This window comes from Myxocyprinus asiaticus, chromosome 38 (assembly GCF_019703515.2).
Source record: "Myxocyprinus asiaticus isolate MX2 ecotype Aquarium Trade chromosome 38, UBuf_Myxa_2, whole genome shotgun sequence".
NCBI classification, from domain to species: domain Eukaryota; kingdom Metazoa; phylum Chordata; class Actinopteri; order Cypriniformes; family Catostomidae; genus Myxocyprinus; species Myxocyprinus asiaticus.
The window spans coordinates 30503256-30527465 of record NC_059381.1 but is presented as its reverse complement, the minus strand read 5'-3'; the positions used below and the strand labels follow the sequence as shown (position 1 = coordinate 30527465).

Genomic DNA, 24210 nt, shown 5'->3' with positions numbered 1-24210 from the left:
AACCTTTGGATCAATTTCCTGCATGATTATGTTGGAATATCAGCATGTCTGTGATTACCTGCATTCAGCCTATGGCCGAATAGGATACCCTGTTTCTCAGTTTGGCAAAAAGTAATGTGTTTTATGAATGCTGATGGAAAAAAGCAGCCTAAGCCAGCCTTGGGTGGTTAGCTGGTCTCACAGCCTGGCGTAGCTAGTTAGGCTGGTCTGTTTGGCTAGATTTTGAGGGGTTTAGGACATGTTATACAGTAATCTCTCTCGTCAGACAGGATTTATATGCAAAGTTTTACTTTGGCACAGAATATTCTCCATACTCACGCACAGGCACAAGCAAATGAACAGTATGCGCTTGTTTGGTTCTCCAGTGGGCTGAGCTGACAGCACGCACCTGTACTCCTCCTGTCATTCCAGTGAGCCGAGAGAAGAGGAAAGCTCGGGAGAGCAACATGAAAGAAACAGCACACTAATGACTGCTAAACATCTCCCACCACAAGCAGCTGTCAGGAGAGAAACAGAGCAGTGCTCGTAGTTTCTTAAGCCTGGGACACACAAACGAGGAGCTGCCGCTGTCACATCCAAGAAAATTTTAAGAGAGACGAAGAAACCCAGCTGACAACAACAACAAAACAACTGGTGTGCCAAAGAGGAGGTGAAAGAAAATGGAGACGAAGAATTGGGGGATGCTGCAAAAGAGTGAGAGAGAGAGAGAAAGAGAGACGGCGAGAGGAGGGTGAGGAGGCAAAGGAGAGGAAAAAACGGGAGAGTGAACAGACAGCCAGAGCGGAACACAGACAGACAGAGGTAGAGCTGGGGCAGGAGACGCCACACGCCATTCGGCAACCATGACAACCAAGGCAAGCGTATGCCAAGCCCCCAATACCCTCACGGCACAGATAAGGGGGCTTTGAACCTCAGCAGACAGTGTGGAAGAAGACGCTAAAGGAATAGCCACTTCTCTCCTTACCAAACCTTGACTCTTTTTCCAGGTTTGACTATGTGTTTTTGTCACCTGTAGAGATGTGGGGTTGAACCAGCTGTCTCCTGATGCTCGTCTGGGTGGGCTGAACTCAGATCTGAGTGAACAGCTGGGAACCGCACACTGTGACCCATCCATTGAGTCCCTGAGGTGGGCTTAATACTCAATCAATGGTTCTCCTCCACAGCAGACGGCAAAGCGCGCTGCCGGCGGACTTCAGAACGGAAACATCTTGAAATTGGAAGATTGGATGGTGAGATACAGGAGACACAACATGTAAAGCACAGGGTGCTGGGTAAGTGCACTTTTCTTACCTTGCATGTTGAAATAATGCAACGTTTTATGTGGTGCAGAATGCGAATATTCAGTTGAAGCAGGAGTACTGGATCCGAGCGTTTTTTTATGGAGCATGTCAGTATACACATTAAATGTCTTATCCATACTCTGTGACTTTAAACATGGTAATGTCATGGCTAGTTAATGATATCAAGAGAAAATAATAGGAAATGAGATAATGTGAAAATAAGTAAAGGATTATTCTGGATTCAACACAAATTAAGCTCAATCGATAGCATATGTGGCATAATGTTGATTACCACAAAAATAATTTCGACTGGTCCCTCCATGGTTACAGTGAAGGCACTTACAATGGAAATGAATGGGGACAATTTTTAGAGGTTTTAAAGGCAGAAATGTGAAGCATATAATTTTATTAAATTACTTACAGTACATTAATTCTTCTGTTAAAACTCGCGTATTATTTGAGTTGTAAAGTTATTTAAATTGTCGTTTTTGTGGGATTACAGGGTTTACAGCGTTATGTCAACATGGCAACGAAGTTGTAAAATTGGATATAACCTTACACAGAAAAGGTTAGTAAGTGATTTTATCACACTAAAATCATGTTAACACACACATTGTTTACGTCTTGTGGCTATACTTTTGAAACCGCGGGGGGCAAATTCAGAACAAAAACTTCAAAGCAAATTTAAAAACAGTTGCACCACTTTTACACGTGGTATTTCAATACAAAACCTGCATCTTATTCAATAACCACCCGCAATCTAGTTTAACCCTCCTATGGTTTCCATTATCTGAGCGGTATTGGTGACTTTTCCTCCACTTGCCATCTGAACATATCAAAATATTGGGCAGGATTCGATAAATCTAAGTGGCCGTAAAAAAAAACAAAAAAAAAACAAAAGCGACTCCTTTGGTCTTCGTGGTCAAAATTGACAGATCATTGAAAATAAATGGTAAAGGCCATAACACAGAGCTCTTTTTTTTATCTGTCAAAAAAAAAAAAAACAACTAATAAACAAATAAATGTTTACTATAGAAATATGCAAAATGTTTACTCTGATTCTTCTGTTTTATATTATAATTGAATTTTCAATATTTTGCTGTTCATTTCTGTTAACTGTAAAAACTGACACTACTAATCAATTTTAAAATGCTAAACTTTGACAAATAATAGTTTGATAATATCAAAATACATATCCAAATGCATAACTTGTGATAAAATATAAAATTAGGTTACAACAAACAATAAGACTACACAGTAGGTGACTGCATTGAACACTGCAGCCATCTACTGGCTATTATTGTCATAACATCATTTTCAATTCATGTTATTTATATTTGGTTCACCAGATAGCACAAATATCTGCCTCCAATATATGTCACATTCTCATATTTTCTTAACGTTTCAACTAACAGAAGTGTAGGTTTTTACTGTACTAATGTTTCATAAAATTGCTTATTTGCATATGCAAATTAATAGTACAATTGGGAAATGTACATGTAAATAAGATCAACATAGAATAAAATCCCAAAAGAAGTGCATAATTTTATTGTTATTACTTCAGGGAAGAAGAAATGGTATCATTATCATCATCATCATCAAAAAAAAAACAACTACAGCTTTGCTCTTTCTGGTCAAAAATGACCGGGAGGACCAAAGGTAAGGCTCATTTATGAAGAGTTTTTCATTTATGAAATTGTGCTGCATCTTGAGTATTTAAATTATGTCATTGTTATTCCTTTCCACACAAACATGCCTCCTCTCTATTTGAATTAGGCTCATTATAGATTGCGCTTCATTCTCAAAAATTGCCTTGCACAATTTACATCACGCTACTACTGCCAGATGAAAGCAGGCAGTAAAATGAATTTTATTTAAAAGAGATGTTTGTGTACATTTTGTATTGATCATATCAGCAGTATTTCATTAAATAATGTTCAAATGAAGAAGAAGAGCATTATAACCTGTCATATCTCCAGACACGGGGTGTAGTCAAGCACACTTTTGGCATGTTTAAGATAATGATTCAGGTGTCTGTATCACAGAAGTCAGTGAAGCTGTTCAGTCTCTCTAAAGTGTAGATAACAGTGGTCTGCTGCATCCTCTGCTATATAGCACTCAGAATTGGCCTGCAAGATTGAAATTGAGCATGCAAATTGCATTCTGCAGCGATTTTTTTGGTCGTGTTTGCGCTGTTGCCTGATCTGCAAAATTCCTTTAATGAATCAGGCTCTAAACCAGCACATACAGTGGGTCTGTTCCAAAACTTAATGTGCTGCCTTGCTGCTTCCTGCCTACATAGGCTGCTGTCTTCTATTTCAGCATCCTTACAGAAATGATGCCTCATAAGAGAGCGAATTGGAACACTCTTCATAGGCAGCAGCTCCACGCATCATTCAAATAGCGCTCCTCACGCGCAGCGCACGTGAGACTCGACTCGCAACTGATTTCAATACAGGTGACGCAAGAGGAACGATGTGATACTCTAATAAGCCTAAAAACACATAGCACACACACATTTTGGGTAAAATAGTCAGTTTTCTATTATATAAAAAAAATGGATACTTTTCAGTATTGAATGGATTGTATTTACAGTATAATCAAAATTTATATTGCTTCTTCCATCATTTTGGATTTATTTTTCCGCCAAGCTCATCACGGTGCATTCTGGGATTGCCTACCCAGGAAGGATACATATGATGATACCTTAGAATTTGGCCAAATCAAGATTTCTTATGAGGCAGCACAATTGAGAGACCTACCTTTTGGAAGAGACTTTGCGTCGGTAGCCCGGCTATCATGTCTAAAAATGCTGCCTCCGGAGGCAGCTCACTAAGGGCGTTTTCACACCTGGCTCATTTGGAGCGTTTGTTTCGGAACCTGGCACGTTTTCTCCCTTGGTTCAGTTCGTTTAGGCATATATGAACACGGCAGTCGCACTTGGATCCACACCAAAACAATCGGAACGAGGTGGTCTCGGACCGATTGCTAATGAACTCTGGAGCGGTTCACTTGTGGAGAGAATGCAAACCGACCTAACGAACTGACAAACCAAACAATATCATTATAAAAACCATGAACATAACTGAGGGATCTTTGGAGAAGACATCTGTAGATCAGCACTTCTCTGTAATTCATCATCAAAACGTGGAGATAGCCTTTTGGCAACTATATTAGATATAATTGCATGTTTGAAATAGGAGCTGCTTTATAATTCCTGAGGTAATTTTAGTACGATCGTTTCTCTCATTTGGATAGCGGAAGAACATGGGTAAGATGGCGTTAGCAACTTTTTGACAAATAAAAAATATTTTTACATGGCTTTACTCTTTTGCTGTTTGTGTGTGTGTGTGTGTATGTGCGAGAGACGGAGAGAGATCTGTGAGAACAGGCACTTTTCAATGGATAAATAATGCGCAAGCAACTAATGACGGATAAAAATAACCATGACGGAAACTTTACAACTCATTTCCATCCAAGTAATGGATAATTTGTTTTTGGAGTACACCCTCTAACTGTTGACGCTCAAAAATTCTCTAAAATATGTAACGGTTGACAAATGTTTTACTGGCATATAATTTTAACCTATATATCAATGGATGAGCTTAATCCTGGAACAGCGAACAAACATAGTGACCAATAAGGAGATAGCTTGTTCACATGTGACTTTTATTGACATAGTTTTGGTCCGTTTTGAAACGTTGCCTTGTGAAAGCGAACCAAACCAAGAACAAAATGCAACATAGTAACAATTTAGGCCCCGATTCAGACAAAACAAACGGTCTACAGGTCTGAAAACACCCTAAGTTTGGAACAGACCCAGTGCGTCTGAATTCTAAATTCTTAGTGAATTCCCCCATGAGTATTTTAACATTTATGCATTGGCCCCATTGAGTTTCATTTTAAGTGCCTCACTGTAACCCAGAATTTTGCTTTTTTTTTTTTTTAAAGGAGTGACAAGTCGAAATTAATTTTTGTGGTAATCAACATTATGCCCAGGGGTGTAAAGTAACGAATTACAAATACTCATGTTACTGTAATTAAGTAGTTTTTCCTAGGAATTGTACTTTTTTTAAGTAGTTAATTTTTTTTTTACTTTTACTTGAGTACATTTTAAGTGCTGTAACTGTACTTTTACTGTGCTATTTTCCCACCGTCTGTGTTCCCTACTTCCCTGTCCTGATTTTATTTTTATCTATCAACATGATTGGCTAGGGAGAGTCTCGTGACACCCATCCAATCAAATCACACGTAAAAAACTTGAATGGATGCCTCAAGCACAGTTTTTATGGATGCCTCAAGCACAGTTTACACCTGAACATCACAGCTGCACCTGATAGGGCTTTTCACAATGAAAAAGGCAAATTGCTTGATTGTGTCATGTGAGTTTAGCTTGCTCAAGCCAGATATCAGCATTAATCCTGCCTCTAATTTGAAGAAACATATTGAGGTAAATTTCATATTTCTGCTTACTAAATTCTGTGTCTATAACGTAGCCTGTAATTTAACTATATATCACTGAGATTATTTGGCTGCTGTGAGAGATTAATGCAATGTTATCAATAGGGTTGGGCAATAAAATGATCTAGATGTTTATCGGAAAAAAGGGAGATGTCCTCGGTCAAACTTTTGAGTAATTTTCTATATTTAGCCTATGTTCAACATCTAAAACAGGGGTGTTCATTACAATGATCGCGATAGCAAGAGCACCACTGGTTGGCTGATCTAGATGAAATATATATGATTGACTTTTTATTTCCTTGACAGGCGCTAATGGGTGTTCGCGCCTAAATGGTCAAATACACTTTATAATTCTGCCAATGCCCGTCTTGGTGAGGATTTAATGTAATCGCAGTTGTTTATGTCTAAAGTGAACTTAAACAGTGGGACAAAAAGCATATTTGCATCAAAATGTTGGACTTGAAGTGTAACCGAATTGAGCACTGTCTAGTAGGCTATGTCATATAAAGGCTATTAATCAAACAACATTAACAAGGAAATAAGAAAACCACTCACTACTTTTGGCTGAATAACTTGAGTAGCTTTAAAAGTATTGATGTAATAGAATAAAACAGTGACATTTTTAATAATAATAATTTTTTTTAAATATTGTTTGTTTTTTAATAATACTGACCCCAGATGTAGAGAGTGTGTTAATTGGTATAATAAATTACCAGGAAAGTAGAGATGATAAAATAATTTATGATTATGCTTAGCCTTTATAAAGACAGAAAAGTATCAACCCTTGTAGAGCAATAATTCAGGCAGAACATTCCACCAGTCACAAACTTCATAAAATTGTGCATCATGCATGAGAATGAGAACACAACTAATTCTGGGCTTAAAAGATACAAGAACTAAATCAATGTTGAACATTGTATCTCAAAAGGAGGACAATGTGGCCCCCCATGTGCTACTTGAAGAAATAATTCACACAAAAATGAAAATTCTCTTATAATTTACTCACCCTCATGCCATCCCAGATGTGTATGACTTTCTTTCTTCAAAAGAACACAAATTAAGAGTTTTAGAAGAATATTTCAGCTCTGTAGGTCCATTCAATGTAAGTGAATGGGTGCCAGAATTGTGACGCACCAAAAAGCACATAAAAGCAGCATAAAAGTAATACATACAACTCCAGTGGTTAAATCCATGACTTCAGAATTGATATGACAGGTGTAGGTGAGAAACAGATCAATATTTAAGTCCTTTTTTGCTAGAAATTCTTCGCTCTGCCCAGTAAGTGGAGATATGCATGAAGAATGTGAATCACCAAAAACACAAGAAGAAAGTGAAAGTTAAAGTGGAGATGGTGGTGGCGTAGTGGGCTAAAGCACATAACTGGTAATCTGGTTGCTGGTTCGATCCCCACAGCCACCACCATTGTGTCCTTGAGCAAGGCACTTAACTCCAGGTTGATCCAGGGATATTGTCCCTGTAATAAGTACACTATAAGTCGCTTTGGATAAAAGCATCTACCAAATGCATAAATGTAAATGTGATTGACTGAGCAGGGAGGAGAATTAATAGTAAAAAAGGAATTAAATATTGATCTGTTTCTCACCACATCTATCATATCTCTTCTGAAGACATGGATTTAACCACTGGAAGCACATGGATTAGACCACTTTTATGCTGATTTATGTGATTTGTGGAGCTTCAATATTTTGGCACAGATTCACTTTCATTGCACAACAATAATGCTCTGTCGGCATTAAGGGAAATTTAGACCCTACACATAAACTGATTTTAATGTAATTGTTTCATACATTACGATTTTAAATGGTGATCAGTGTATTGAAAATAACTTTTTAATCTTATCATTTCTGTTATTATGTCTCCATTTTTATTTTTTGGAATCAGATTCATGTAGTGTTTATCATAGATAAGTGATGTATTTTAAAAGTTGGCATACAGCTACTCTTTTACTCTTACTTGAGTAGTTTTTAGGACAGCTACTTTTACTCTACTCACACTAAATTTTTTGGAAGTAACAGTACTTCTACTTGAGTAAGATTTTTTAAGTACTCTTTCCACCCCTGATTATGCCACATTTTCTTTTTTCAAATTTTTTTGTAAACATTTAATTAAAAAAATTTTTTTGAGCCCAGCATAAAAATTAGGATATGATTGTCTTTATAGTGTATAAGAACATTTCCCTGCTGAAAATAAAAAGCTTAAACCTGTCGAAGGTGGTTAGACTGGGAGGTCAGCTGAACACCAGCTTGGCCAGGCTGGGAGACCAACTAGACCATCTTAAACCAGCTAAGACTAGCAAAAAAACTTAGGCTGGGAGCTTTTTCAGCAGGAAAATGTTTTATACACTATAAAGACAATCATATCCTCATCCCAAAAACCCTCTTTCAAGAAGCGCTTGACATATTTAACTAAATTATTTCTGATTAATTATTGAGAATATGGTCAAATGTCCTCAAAAAGAAGACCACTTGTTCTCAGCCTTGTCAAAAGGGTGGCTTTCTGTAAGTCAGTGGCCATTTATACAGTTGAAGTCAGAAGTTTACATACACTTAGGTTGAAGTTATTAAAACTCATTTTTTAACCACTCCACAGATTTAATATTAGCAAACTATAGTTTTGGCAAGTTGTTTAGGACATCTACTTTGTGCATGACATGAGTAATTTTTCCAACAATTGTTTACAGACAGATAGTTTCACATTTAACTGACTATATCACAATTCCAGTGGGTCAGAAGTTTACATACACTAAGTTAACTGTGCCTTTGAGCAGCTTGGAAAATTCCAGAAAATGTTGTCAAGCCTTTAGACAATTAGTCAATAAGCTTCTTATAGGAGCTGTACTGAATTGGAGGTGTACCTGTGGATGTATTTTAAGGCCTACCTTCAAACTCAGTGCCTCTTTGCTTGATATCATGGGAAAATTAAAATAAATCACCAAACAAATGTGGACCTCCACAAGTCTGGTTCATCCTTGGGAGCAATTTCCAAATGCCTGAAGGTACCACGTTCATCTGTACAAACAATAGTATGCAAGTATAAACACCATGGGACCACGCAGCCATCATACCGCTCAGGAAGGAGACAAATTATTCTGTCTCCTAGAGATGAACATAGTTTGGTGCGAAAAGTGCAAATAAATCCCAGAACAACAGCAAAGGACCTTGTGAAGCTGGAGGAAACAGGTAGATAAGTATCTATATCCACAGTGAAAGGAGTCCTATAATGACATATCCTGAAATACTGCTCAGCAAGGAAGAAGCCACTGCTCCAAAACCGCCATAAAAAGCCAGACTACAGTTTGCAAGTGCACATGGGGACAAAGATCTTACTTTTTGGAGAAATGTCCTCTGGTCTGATGAAACAAATATCTAACTGTTTGGCCATAATGACCATCATTATGTTTGGAGGAAAAAGGGTAAGGCTTGCAAGCCAAAGAACACCATCCCAACCATGAAGCATGGGGGTGGCAGCATCATTTTGTGGGGGTACTTTGCTGCAGGAGGGACTGGTGCACTTCACAAAATAGATGGCATCATGAGGAAGGAAAATTATGTGGATGTATTGAAGCAACATCTCAAGACATCAGCCAGGAAGCTAAAGCTCGTCACAAATGGGTCTTCCAAATGGACAATGACCCCAAGCATACCTCCAAAGTTGTGGCAAAATGGCTTAAGGACAACAAAGTCAAGGTATTGGAGTGGCCATCACAAAGCCCTGACCTCAATCCGATAGAAAATTTGTGGGCAGAACTGATAAAGCGTGTGCGAGCAAGGAGACCTACAAACCTGACTCAGTTACATCAGTTCTGTCTGGAGGAATGGGCCAAAATTCCAGCAACTTATTGTGAGAAGCTTGTGGAAGGCTACCCAAAACGTTTTGTCCCAAGTACAAACAATTTAAAGGCAATGCTACCAAATACTAACAAAGTGTATGTGATGAAAGAAATAAAAGCTGAAATAAATAATTCTCTCTACTATTATTCTGACATTTCACATTCTTAAAATAAAGTAGTGATCCTAATTGACCCAAGACAGGAAAAGTTTTCTACAATTAAATGTCAGGAATTGTGAAAAACTGAGTTTAAATGTAAGGTGTATGTAAACTTCTGACTTCAACTGTAACTGTCAACAGGTTATTAAGACTATAATGGATCTCCTTCAGTGGTGCTCAGTCCAACAACACACTTAAAGATATTCAGAGTTTTTGGTATGGAGTGGGAATGTGCAAAATTACATATTTTCAAAATCAACTAGTAATCGTGTGTGATCTGCACTTTTAGGCTTTGAGGCACAGTAGGGTGCTCATTGAGGACCTGTAGGGTTTGCAGGTGTAATTCTGTCAGAGTAAGTAAAAACATCTATTAAAGGGTAGGGATGGAAATAGTTGGGTAATGTACAAATGGAGAGGTTACAGGCACAGGATAGGTTGTGCTAATGGACACAGGTGTGCTTTAATGTACCACCTGATACACAACATACGTTCACTTGGTTTCTGGCTCACATCAACCTATGTGTAAATAACATGAAATTTCAAGGTTGCTTAAGCATTCTCCTTTCCAAAACCTAGTGTGCTGCCTACTAAAGAAGCATTTCATGGTTTGATGGCTGTTCCTAAAGGTAAGCATCTTAATTATGCTGCTTCCTTAAATACCACATTTTGACCACATTTTAGGGAAGCCTTCGCATGTAGCCTTCACAGTAAAGGCACTCTCAGGATGCACTGCAATAGACCTTATTCATGCTAGCACCATCTTTGACAGAAGGGAGGTTAAATGGCTGGCTCACTGGTGTAGTCAAAACAACCTGGAGCTGAACATGCTCAAAACGGTGGAGATGATTGTGGACTTTAGGAGGAACACCCCAACACTGACCCCCCTCACCATTCTAAACAGCACTGTGGCAACAGTGTAGTCATTCAGTCATAAAAAATCGGCAGTAGAACTCACAGCTATATTTAATAGTGAAATTAAAAGCATGTCCACACGCACAATGCAACGAGAACTTACAGTATTGGGACTAAACAGATGTGGCCACAAGAAAGCCAATTGTTAGTAAGGCTAATTGGAAAAAAAATATGTCAATTTGTTAGGGAGCATAAAGATTGGACTGTGGAGCAATGGAAAAAGGTCATGTCGTCTGATGAGTCCAGATTTACCCTATACCAAAGCGATGGGCGCATCAGGGTAAGAAGGGAAGCGCATGAAGCAATGCACCCGTCATGCATAGTGCCCACTGTACAAGCCTCTGGAGGCAGTGTTATGATCTGGGGTTGCTTCAGTCGGTCAGGTCTAGGCTCAGCAACATTATGTGGCAATAGAATGAAGTCAGCTGTCTACCTGAATGTTCTGAACGACCAGATTATCCCATCAATGGATTTTTTCTTCCCTGACGGCATGGGCATATTCCAGGATGACAATGCCAAGATTCATTGGGCTCAAATTGTGAAAGAGTGGTTCAGGGAGGATGAGGAATCATTTTCACACATGAATTGGCCACCACAGAGTCCTGACCTTAACCCCATTGAAAGTCTTTGGGATGTGCTGGAGAAGACTTTACGAAGTGGTTTGACATTCCCATCATCAATACAAGATCTCGGCCAAAAATTAATGCAACTCTGGACGGAAATACATTTTGTGACGTTGCATAAGGTTGTTGAAACAATGCCATGACGAATGCGTACCGTAATCGTAACTAAAGGCGGCCCAACTAAATATTAGAATATGCCATTTTTCTTTTTTTTTGCCAGACAGTGTAAATAAACTGATTTTGCATTCAGTACAAATTCAATATAATGAAAAGTATTGATAACAAATAGTGCATTGAAATGTGAAAATTTATAATTTTATCCAATAATTGCATTTGCTCCATATATTTATGGCTATTTAGAGTATTCTGCCATTAGCTTAGCAACATGCTAACGTCAAACTCTACTGAAATCAATTGTGAGTTGAGTCTCTGTGCGAAGAGCTATTTATCTGGCATGCAGAGTTGCTACCTAGATAGTTTTCAAAATCGCTCTCTCATGAGTGGTTAGGATGATGCCTTAGAAGCCAGCTGCCTATGTAGGCTGTAGGCAATAGGCAGCGAGGCAGCTCACTAGATTCTGAAATCTAGTGAAACAATAGTAAATGCTCGCTAGCATTTTTACAATTTAGTATGTTCTCAACACATTTTTGAACACAGACTCAAAATTGTAGCACATTTATCAACACTTAAGCCAATAATATGTAAATGAATTGTAGCTTTATGAATTGTCAAGACACACTGAAAAGCAGTAGTCCATAACCATGAAGAATATGCGATTATTTCTCTTCTATTCTCCATATGAAAGGTTTACAGAAATATCTGTGAAGATTAAAAGTGTAACACAGCAACAGGGTGTGAATCAAACCCTCAGTTATCGCTTAAAGTGTTTTTGATAATTGGATCATTACTGTTAATAGTACTACCATGTTGCATAGTAGTGTGCATTAAAATGGGCCTTATTAAGCAACACCTGTCTGTTCAACTCATTGAGTAATCCAGAGTGACCAAAATCATCTACAGTGTGTCAGGTGGTGCAGAAAGACACATGCCTTGAGTGTAAAAAAAGCAAAGGAGGTGTATACGTCAATTACACATTCTTTCTAGAAAATCCAGCTTGAGCTAATAGTGGTGTTTTGAAACATGGTAGCTGGTCCAAGCTAATATTCCACCCAGCCACTTGACATTACCTCATTGCATCCTGATGTCAAACGCTAATACTTCCTAAACCAAAGGTTGGTTGAAGCTGCCCTGGCTAATAACCCTGTTGTGTGATTAGCAGTACTGAGTGCTTGTCACTATGAGTCACAGAGTGCCAGGCAGGCTTTACATAAATGACCACTTGCTGAATCGCTCTCATCTGCTGTCATGATGCTCTGTGAAAAACAGCAGCGCAGGATGACGACGTAGGTCGAGTCCACAGGGTAAGAAGTGTTCAGAACAGAGAAAGAGAGGAAAAATCCCTGTGCTGTGAATTGCTATCTGACTCCCCCACGCTCTAGTAAACAGCTGCCTGTACTTAGCAGCTCCAACTGAATGTCCCCACCACGTGTGGGCTCCAGTCTCAAAAACAATTTCAGTATTACAGCTAGCAGGTTTTACCTCACATGTGTCCTAATCAGGCGTTACACTACAAGATTCCAGTGATGAGCAATTTTTCTGTGATTAAGGAAAGAGAAAATGCTGCAAATCAAGTCAGTCAGAACAGTGTGCAGACGAGTTCTCGCTGTTTCACGTTATCTCACACTCGCAATACACTGCACAGCTGAAGAGCGTAAAATTAAGAACACATACCCTGTAATTTCTTGAGTTCTGTATTGCTTCTACCTTTGAATGTTTTTTCTTGAGAAACATACTGTACCTGTTGAATGGGATACTGGAGTGCTGATGTCCCCACCAGGCTTAACTAGCTTAACCAGCAAGCGTTTATCAACCAGCATTAATCAGAAAAAAATAAATAAAATGCTGGTCAACACCATGGCAATGATGTGATGGGCTATGAAGTTAGACCAGCACTAAATCAGTATTAACCAGCTGGTCTTTTCAACAGGGTTGAGCGAATTGTCAAGTAATATCCAATGTATTTCAACTACCACAATCAGTCTTACTTTTATTTTGGCTTGAAACATATATACATACACACATAGCCAAAATACTGTTCTGCACTTAAAGCTAAATACCTAAACCAAGATGAAAATTTCCAATTGTAACTCCTCATAGAACTTTCAAGCTACATCCACCAAATTTGGCATAGACCTTCAGACTGTTCTGACACTGATTGCTATCACTTTTCTAACAGATACGACTTACGGTTTCCCGTAACAGATGATCAGAGTAAAAAAAAAAAAAAATCCCATAGACCTTGGGCACATCCACACTTAACCATTTTCGTTTGAAAAGGCATTGATTTGTGTTATGATTTTGCCTCTCATTCACACTGGAATGGCGTTTTTCTCCACCGAAAGCGGAAACTTCTGAAAACGCTCAACATATCTGCATACTTTGGAAAACAATGACGTTAGGAAACTGAAAACAGAGTTTCCAAACTGTGATGAGGAGGAGGGGCCCCAATTGGGCTAATCAGCCGAGGAGAGGGATAAGTGCAGCGGGATGTGGCAGTTTGAGAGAGAGAGAGCCACATGCAGCTTCAGTGTGTGTATTTGTGTGTGTGTGTCTTTTTGTTTTCATTAAATATTATTTTGACTGTTCAGCCGGTTCCCGCCACCTCCTTTCCCATCCTTAACCCTGTTACACAAACTTAAATGGATTAGTTTTGCCTTAAGGTGCAGTCACACAGCGAATTCCGTTGGTAAAATACAGCCATCGCAATGGGAATCCGTGCGATCGTAAGTGTCGTGCAATGGACTTCTGGTGGCGAAGAATTTCCCCTTGCGGATTTTGCCTGGAGTTCAAGTTTGGTGAACTTTGACATTTGCAGCGCTGACCAATTGAAAATTGGTTGGTTTGGCAGTGACCTCTGTGTGGGCGGCGCTTGACTGAATATTCACAATGGACAAGGATATAATTTAGCGGTGAGTTTCTTTTTAACTTTTAAACACTTACAGATGATTACGTTTAGCATTAAAAAGAGGCTGCTTGACAATTCCTTTTTGCTGGTTTCACACGCGCTCAACATCCACCCATGCCTTCTTTGCCCACGGAATTTTGCCATGCAAAGGTAAATGTGACCACTCCTTTACATTGACGGAATATTCATGATTTAAAACTTTAACTGTTAAATTCAAAAAGTCAAAAGTAAACACACACAAGACCTTCAGTCTTTCTATCTATGGGCCTTAAAGGTGCTGTAAGTAATTTTTTTTTTTTCATGGAAAGGTATGCAAAATATTTCCCTTCTCCTTGAAAAATATCATGAAATAAGTGTCATGAGATATCTCACCAGTCTCTGTGACAGCTCTAGACTCTGTAAACAGCAAACAAAAATGTGTCCGTGGTCCATGGTCTCTGACGCTTTTGACCTGTCAATCATTTTGCAAGTTCTCATAGTATTGTAGTTGCAGTAAATTATTTTGAGGCTTAATGCCATTTTTATGCCATGTTGTTCATAACAGTTGTCAGTTGAGGCTACTATTTTGCTGCTATTGTTTTTGACAACCGTTTCTGCTCGATGTCGGTCTCAGTAAAGCTCATTTGGTATCTTTGGAGTGCAGGGTTTTGGAAAGAGGGGGTGTGGCTAATTCAACGGCTTGTGGAAAATCCTAGAACGGCTAAAATCGCTTACAGCACCTTTAATTCATACCAAATCCGAAACAAATTTGCGAGACGAACTGCCATTTAAAGGTCTATTCGCATTGAGATCGAAACAAATAAAATGCAAAAAATTCACCCCTGTACAATAAGCGCCGCTATTCAACAAACATATTTATTCTTGTATAAATACATTTACCTTTCAGCATTCTGCTGTCAATGCATGAGAATAATATATTTAACACTACTGAAGCATTTATTTACCTAATTTGGCATAACTGTTTCTTATATTCTTTATATACATTGTTTTTATGCATTTCGAAGAATAGAATCTGTGAATCTGTTTTTTGTGCAAGATAAGAGCACTGTTACATGAATCTACATTCCATGTCTTTCTATCTATGCAAAGAATTTTAGAGTATATTACAAACAAACTCCCGAACCCAACTTCTATTCTTTTAATGCCTGGATAATATAACTGTGATATAAATACATGAATATGTTTAGTGATATAAATACATGAATACATACACAATACATAAAGTCAAAACAGGTATAGTGTAAAATATGATGTATCAGAACATAAATAATTTCAAATAGTAAATACATATAAAATATTGTACATTAAGACACTAGGTATTTTATAAAATATCAGCACTTTACATAAATATTCTTAAAAGAAAGCATGTGTTCATAGCTTCTATATTATTAATTTACTGCATATTCGTATTTAATGTTTTTGTGTGTGAGATGAGTAAAAGAGCACAGGAACACATTCCAGTCTCTTTATATTTATGCACATTTATAATATATGCATACATTAGTAGCGTATTTTCAAAAACAGACCATTTTTATATTTGTAATACAAAGGGCTGTAATTTTTCGGGGTGTGTAAACGCAGCTGCTGCACGTCCAATGCCGGTGTTTCTTGTTCTTTTTCTGGTTGATTAGCACCACCAAAGAGCTGGATTGTGCAGCAACAGCAATTCTGGAAACATGACAAAAAGCTCATATCTCATTGATCAGTCAGTTTTCTTCGCAATCCGAAGAAACAAAATTAGACCGCTCTTCTCTGGATTGTCGGCGGACAATTTGTCATGCCTGGTGTAAATTTCTCCATAGGAATCTATTGTCCTGTTCAAAATCTATCAATCTGATGATCTTTATCTCTCTATTTGACTGTTGCACTTGCAAATCCTTCAAACTTCAAGCTTTAAACCCAGGACTATGCCCCAGAAATACAGTAAACACCAAGCAACCTAAAAAAAATAAAATAAATAGTGTTGCTCATTGTGGTTGGTTAGGACAGAAACTTGTGCCTGGTTAGGAAACTGCATTACACCAACGTCCCTAATATATGACTGTACCAGCAATCACACCCGAGTTCACTTGAAGAGGTGGTCTAGGGTTCAGTTCATGTGAACTCCGGTAGGGTGGTACCACGATTTGACCCAAAAGTGCAATGCCTGACGCCCATCACTGAGGATATCTGGTTGATGTTTTGCTATCATTTAGTTACATTGACTGAGATTGTGACCATGCCAGTTGATGGCTAGACTGAGACTTCATTGTCAAATCGACTCCACATAAGGTAAATCATCTACAACATAGAAATTCAATCTGCTGTAAAGCTCAGTGAACCTCATCTCAAGCAGATAAGCTGTCAACTGAAACCAAAAATCAAAACAAATACACCCAAGCCATCAGAGAGTCATAAATTTATCCCCTGCTACAGCTTGCTGCAGATATATAATTTTTTTAAAACATATATCCACTTTTTTCTTAAATATGGCTTCCTTTTTTACTCATCATGCTTATATAACGGGTACCTAAATAACCCAAAGGACCACACATACTCCAGTTAGTCAGTCGTGCCTCACTGACACTCACATTCCCTAGCTTGTCCCAGCTTTAAAAAGAGCACTGTAATCAGAATTTCACAAAAAAGCTGTCGGGTCTGATGGTCTTGACCCAGTTCTCCACAAGTTCTCTGTTCCTATAATTGCAGTAGCACTCACATGTATTTCCAATCTGTCTCGCCTCACTGCTAAAATAGCTGTGGCTTGGAAATAATCAAATGTTCATCTCTTAGTTCAAGGTGGTGATACGGCAGAATTGAGCTCCTACTGTAGGCCTATGTCTGTTACCATGGATCTAAAAGTAGTAAGTAAACTGCTGACCTTCTTTGATATCCATGGTGTCCTGTACATAATGTTCTGAGTTCTAGAACAGTGGTTCTCAACTGGTGGGTAGCGACCCAAAAACTGGTTAAAGGGCAGTTATGACAGGATTGCGGACAGCAGGAAAAAGCAATACTAAGTGCAAGTAATAAAATGCAACCATATAATTGTGCACTAAGGATAGCAAATTGGATAGGCTTATACACTTTTAAAAGGGAGGAGAAAAAAATGTAATTTCTTTTGTTGTTGATATCACAGGCCATAATCAAAATCTACATTATTTTGGAACAAAAGCCTGATCTCATGAAAATTAGGTAAATGGGGCATATTTTTTTACAAAATTATATTGTGATTTCTCACAAGTATCGCAGGAATTCCGAGATGAACTGTCCAGTGTGAGGAGCTAAAAGTGAGTTAAATGTTCTTCCAAACAAATGAGCTTAAGTTTAATGTTCTATTGAGTTTTAAATCAACAAAACCAACCTCCCTATACCTTAAACCTAAACCTAACCAATAGTGTCATAAAAAGCAAATGTGAGTTTAAAATTAAATTGCTAAAGTAACCATGTAATTTTGTGGTGCTTCTATGACGCTTTTGACTTACGTGTCGACTCGCGTGCCCTAAAATGTATCGCCTTGCAAGTCATGTGCTCTAGTAAGTGTGAGGAATAGGGTGAAAAATAAATGTTTATAAACTGATAATCTGCTGTTTTACTCATGATTTGTGTGAAAGTGAATTAGGGCTGCACAATTAATCGAAAAAATAATCGAGATTACAATTACAGCTGCTGCAATTAAAGGTGCTTTAAGCGATTTCAGCCAATCTACTTCCATGAGTCTGAGCTGTTGGATTAGCCACGCCCCCTCTTTCCAAAACCCGAACTCTTAAGGTACCAAATGAGCTTTATTGAGAGCAGAAATGGTTGTTAAAAGCAACAGTAGTAAAATAGCGGCCTCAACTGACAGCTGTTGAGAACAACATGGCATAAAAATGCAGTATGGCTCAATATTTTGCTGCAACTACAATACTATGAGAACGAGCAAAATGACTGACAGGCAAAAAGCGGCATTGTCTGTGGAACGCGGACACATTTTTGTTTGCTGTTTACAGAGTCTAGAGCTGTCACAGAGACCAGTGAGAAATCTCAGGACACTTATTTCATTAATGTATTTTAGGGAGTAGGAAAATTTTTTGCATAGCTTTCCATAAAAAAATAAAAATAAAAAAAAAATCGCTTATAGCACCTTTAACTAATCGTGAAAAGTGTCAGTTACATCATTCAATTTAGATCTATTCCCGTTGTGTCTAGATTTTCTATTTACAATATTTAGCATATCAGAAACTACAGCCTAGTATTCTAGTATTGTTGTGTTGTACACTTTCTTTGTATAATTTCTTAAAAATGTAAACAAAATTGTAAAACATTTTTTTATGCAATAAAGCAATTCAGGGACATTTCTCAGCTTGTTTTGGAGGTGTAGCCTACATAAAGAATATGGCCAGCAGTTGCCCCACAAAAAGTATTTTAACTGAAATGAATACAGTGCATCCGGAAAGTATTCACAGTGCTTCACTTTTTCCACATTTTGTTATGTAACAGCCTTATCCAAAATGGATTAAATTCATTATTTTTTTTCTCAAAATTCTACAAACAATACCCCATAATGACAACGTGAAAGAAGTTTGTTTGAAGTCTTTTCAAATGTATTAAAAAAAAAAAAAGAAAAAAAAAGCCTATGCTCAATACTTTGTTGAAGCACCTTTGGCACCAATTACAGCCTCAAGTCTATTTGAGTATGATGCTACAAGCTTGCCACACCTATTTTTGGGCAGTTTCTCCCATTCTTCTTTGCAGGACCTCTCAAGCTCCATCAGGTTGGATGGGGAGCGTCAGTGCACAGCTATTTTCAGATCTCTCCAGAGATGTTCAATCGGGTTCAAGTCTGGGCTCTGGCTGGGCCACTCAAGGACATTCACAGAGTTGTCCCATAGCCACTCCTTTGTTATCTTGACTGTGTGCTTAGGTTCATCTTCCAACAGGACAACGACCCTTCGCCCCAGTCTGAGGTCCAGAGCGCTCTGGAGCAGGTTTTCATCAAGGATGTCTCTGTACATTGCTGCATTCATCTTTCCCTCAATCCTGACTAGTCTCCCAGCTCCTGCCGCTGAAAAACATCCCCACAGCATGATGCTGCCACCACCATGCTTCACTGTAGGGATGGTATTGCCCAGGTGATGAGCGGTGCCTGGTTTCCTTCAGGCATGATGCTTGCCATTCAGGCCAGAGAGTTCAATCTTTGTTTCTCATGGTCTGAGAGCCCTTCAGGTGACTTTTGGCAAACTCCAGGCAGGCTGTCATGTGCCTTTTACTGAGGAGTGGCTTCCGTCTGGCCACTCTACCATAAAGACCTGATTGGTGGAGTGCTGCAGAGATGGCTGTTCTTCTGGAAGGTTCTCCTCTCTCCACAGAGAAACGCTGGAGCTCTGTCAGAGTGACCATCGGGTTCTTTGTCACCTCCCTGACTAAGGCCCTTCTCCCCCGATCGCTCAGTTTGGCTGGGCGGCCAGCTCTAGGAAGAGTCCTGGTGGTTCCAAACTTCTTCCATTTACGGATGATGGAGGCCACTGTGCTCATTGGGACCTTCAGTGCTGCAGAAATTGTTCTGTACCCTTCCCTAGATCTGTGCCTCGATACAATCCTGTCTCTGAGGCCTACAGACAATTCCTTGGACTTCTTGGCTGGGTTTGTGCTCTGACATGCACTGTTAACTGTGGGACCTTATACAGACAGGTGTGTGCCTTTCCAAATCATGTCCAATCAACTGAATTTACCACAGGTGGACTCCAATCAAGTTGTAGAAACATCTCAAGGATGATCAGTGGAAACAGGATGCACCTGAGCTCAATTTTGAGTGTCATGGCAAAGGCTGTGAATACTTATGTACATGTGATTTTTTTCGTTTTTTTATTTTTAATAAATTTGCAAAGATTTCAAACAAACTTCTTTCACGTTGTCATTATGGGGTATTGTTTGTAGAATTTTGAGGAAAATGATGAATTTAATCCATTTTGGAATAAGGCTGTAGCATAACAAAATGTGGAAAAAGTGAAGCGCTGTGAATACCTTCCGGATGCACTGTAATTGCAATTACAATATCAAGCGAAATAATCATCAGTTATCATTTTCGTCATAATCGTGCAGCCCTAAAGTGAATAAAAGTCATTGTTGTTGTAGCGCATCTGGCGTTTAGTTCACCCGGAAAGTGTTGCGATATGTACTGTGAGCCATGTAAAAATAATTTTGACAAAATGTAGGTATAGTAACAGGATTCTATGAGGTAGATGCCAACATGGACAGGTTGAATGACATGACCTAGTCTACATTAAATACAGTTTCACTTAAAATGAGGATAAACATGATTTGTTTATCCATCACATTTTTTTTTTTTTTTTTTGTGGCAAATTACTTGCTGCAGAGATTATTATTCATTTTATTTAATATTAAATCAATGTTTTGGTACTATGTTGGCATTTGATGTCCAATTTAAAATATGGTCCTGAAGCACATTCAGGAGAGCAGAACCACTAGTCTCTGTCATGGTTCACAAACAACCTTTCTCATAGTGTGCAGTGTACAAAAATAGAGCATCTGTAATCTGAAACCTTTGATGTCATAAATTGAGTTCCCCAAGGCTTAATCGTAGCCCCTCTCTTAACTCTCTGTCACTAACATACTGTACCACAGGCAAATCAGCAATATAAATTTTTCATTATGTAGATGACACAATCATACATTCAGCAGATTTCATTCTAAGCTATCTTCTTGAAAGTTTCCACAGAATTCAACATTCTCTTTTTGACCTAAATCATGCCTTAAATATTTCTACCACTATCATCTGGTATGGTAGAAAGAACACTACTAGTGCCCTGATATTATATCTACATGTACCTATATATACTGTATGTAAACTACTAAACTCACTGCTGTAAAAAATCATAAATATATATATTTTTAAATGTAAATCTCTGTAACCTGGGCTCATGCGTAAACATGCATAAAATAATAAATACAACTCTGTTTTGTCTAACTGTACCTTTACTTTTACCTTATTAAGCTATCTGTATCTTTCCTCTACCTATAATACTAGATACTAGATAACATATACTCCTGAAAATTCCCAATTCCATTGAGTGGAATAAGCTACAAAGAGCTCTGAATTCTGGCAATTTTATCACTCTAAAAGCTTTCTCACACTCGATTATGAACATTTCCCCAGATACAAGCAAATGCTTTCCATTTTCACTGCAATAACAACATGCACTGTTCTAATAGATTAGTGTTTTTTTTTTTTTCTATTCTGCTATATATTAATAGATCCTACTTTGGAAAATGTTTGAGTCTTGCAGTGTGCACTATTTTACACAGCGTTTTGCTAATTATGTTATAACTATTATGCACGCAGCTTTTTGAGTTCATATTAAAAGAATATTCCAGGCTCAATACAAGTGAAGCTCAGTCGACAGCATTTGTGGCATAATGCATAATTTCTACTTGCTGTTACTTTTCTTTAAAAAAAGCAAAAATCTGGGTTAGAGTGAGGCATTTATAATGGAAGTGAATGGGGCCAATCCATAAACATTAAAATAATCACTATTTCAAAAGTATAGCCACAAGACGTAAACAATATGCGTATTAGCATGATTTTATTGTGATGAAATCACTAACTAACCTTTCTGTGTAAACTTATATAAATTTTTTACATCTTCATTACCAATAAACCCTATAATCCAGTAAACAACGGCCTAAACAACTTTACTGCTCAAATAATGTTGTAATAAATTAATTAATGTTTCATTGTAAGCTTCACATTTCTGCCTTTAAACCCTCAAAAAACTGGCCCCATTCACTTCCATTGTAAGTGTCTCACTGTAACCTAGATTTTTGCGAGTGCAAATAATTTTTTGTGGATATCAGCATTATGCCACATATGCTATCGATTGATCTGAACTTGGTTATTGAACCTGCAGTATTAGTAATTGAGATTGAGAATTTAATATTTCTAATTTAAAAAAATATATATATTTGTACAGTAACTGTCAGAGAGTGAGGGGAGGCAAAGGGACCCAAATGCAGAGGGAAACAGTCAATGAGTTTATTAACAACAACATTTATAAACAAGGAAAGATGCACCCGGCACCAGCTGCAGTGATGAGCAGAGTCAAAAGCTATAGCTGCTCAGCGGGCTAAGGAATGAGTGTGTTAGTATGATGAGTGTGTTGTGGAAGTCAGGAGCAATCTGAAGAGAGTCTGTTGAAGCTTGTGTGGTGCGAAGCGAGTTTCTCCCCTGACACGCGGGCAGACACTAAGGAATCCCCCTCCAAGGGAACTGGCCGACAATACAGGCGAAGGCAAAGGCAAAAGTGAACAGGAAGGTAACCACACCTCTAGAGACAGGCAACCAACAGACACATGAGTAATCTCCAACTAAACAAGAGAGCACGGTTAACACTTGACAGCAAACAATAAACTGGCAAACAAAGAGGGAAAACACTGGGGGGTGAACGCAAAATTAGAACCCAAAGTGGATTTAATTTTGGAAATGTGAAAGACGGGATAAATGCGACGGAGGTGAGGAGGTCATTTGAGGTGGACTCCACTGAAGGATGTGCGTTCGAACTGATTGTGGAACAAACAGCTTACCCACTGGGTATGTGGTGGAGGGCGCGGTGTTACGTAGCGCAGTGCAGACTTTAGCCTCCACCTCCCAGGATACCATGCCCACCACTTGAAGGGTGGGGAGGATGATATCCACTGGGGCAGAGGAGGTCTTGATTTCGAAACACCAAGATAAGGAATTGGGCTTGACATTTTTGGAGCCTGGGCGATACGACAGGATGAAATCAAAATGTGTGTAATACAACGGCCAGCGAGCCTGTTGGTTTCTTGGAATGGGTGATAACTGACAAGGGGCATGCCACTAAGTGTTTGTCGGTGATGGGCTCATCCAATCGGACCCTGGGGAGCTGTTATTTGGAAGCCAAGTCTGTGTCAAAGAAATTCCTTCAGCACCGGAATCTACCAAAGCCAAAATCGTATGACTGTCCGTTCCATTCTGCAGCCGGGCTGGGAGAAGTGTGCGATGTCCAGGGGCTTTGTCCAAGGGTATCACTCTCACCGGTAACCCCCTTACTACTGACGAGCATTGTTTTTTAACAGGCATGTTGCAGAGAGGTGGCCCGATCGGCCACAAGAAAAACATAAGCACTTAAGAAGCCACTGCTGCCTTTTCTTATGTGACGCCGGAAGTATACCTACCTGCATGGGCTCAGAGTCGAGATGAGAGTCAGGTGATCTGGTACAAGGAGCAGGTCGTGGGTGAAGATTAGCTGCCCGAGTGGGCAAAGAGCGGCGTCAATGATGATCACGATGCTGAGTAAGGCGCTGATTGACTCGGATGGCCAGCTCCACCAAATCGTCGAATCGAGGGGGAAGATCCAAAGGATAAATCTTGTCCTGGATAGTATCAGAAAGTCCCCGCAAGAACAGGTCCCACAGAGCGTGACCATTCCAGTCGCTGGAAGCGGCCAGTGTGCAAAACTCTGTCATATAGTTGGCTACTGATCGATTACCCTGGGACAGCCCTGATAATATCCTCCCAGCCTCCCGACCTTGAGCTGCACACTCAAACACTCGGCGAAGTTCAGAGGAGAAAGCTTCATAGGTGGAGTAGCACGGGTTTCAGTTATCCCACATCGCCGTTCCCCATTCTCCAGCCCTTCCGAAGAGAAGCGTGATTACACATGCAATCTTCATCTTGTTCATCGTGAGGAAAACGTGGAGGGCTGCAAGGAGAAGAACAGTGAGCATCACGAGAGAAAAGCTCTCACCTCACCTGAGAAAGGAGTTGGAGGGAGGATGTGCGCCTCTGGGCACCATGGGGCGTGGGAAGCTGCCAAAGGAGTTGGGGGTGTTTCCTGCGTGGGACTGGGATGGAGAGGAGGGCGGAGCTGCTGGACCACCGTGGTGAGTTCTGTGAGCT

General features: G+C 39.1%; 1 protein-coding gene across 1 annotated transcript in view; it reads left to right on the top strand.

Moving 5' to 3' along the window:
- Positions 1–922: 922 nt before the first annotated feature.
- The window catches only part of LOC127428828 (short transient receptor potential channel 5-like), a 74820-nt gene continuing 51532 nt past the window's right edge, over positions 923–24210 (top strand). Inside the window, exon 1 of the mRNA XM_051677447.1 lies at positions 923–1271. The gene's annotated coding sequence lies outside the window, so the exon portion shown is untranslated. The remainder of the gene's footprint in view (positions 1272–24210) is intronic.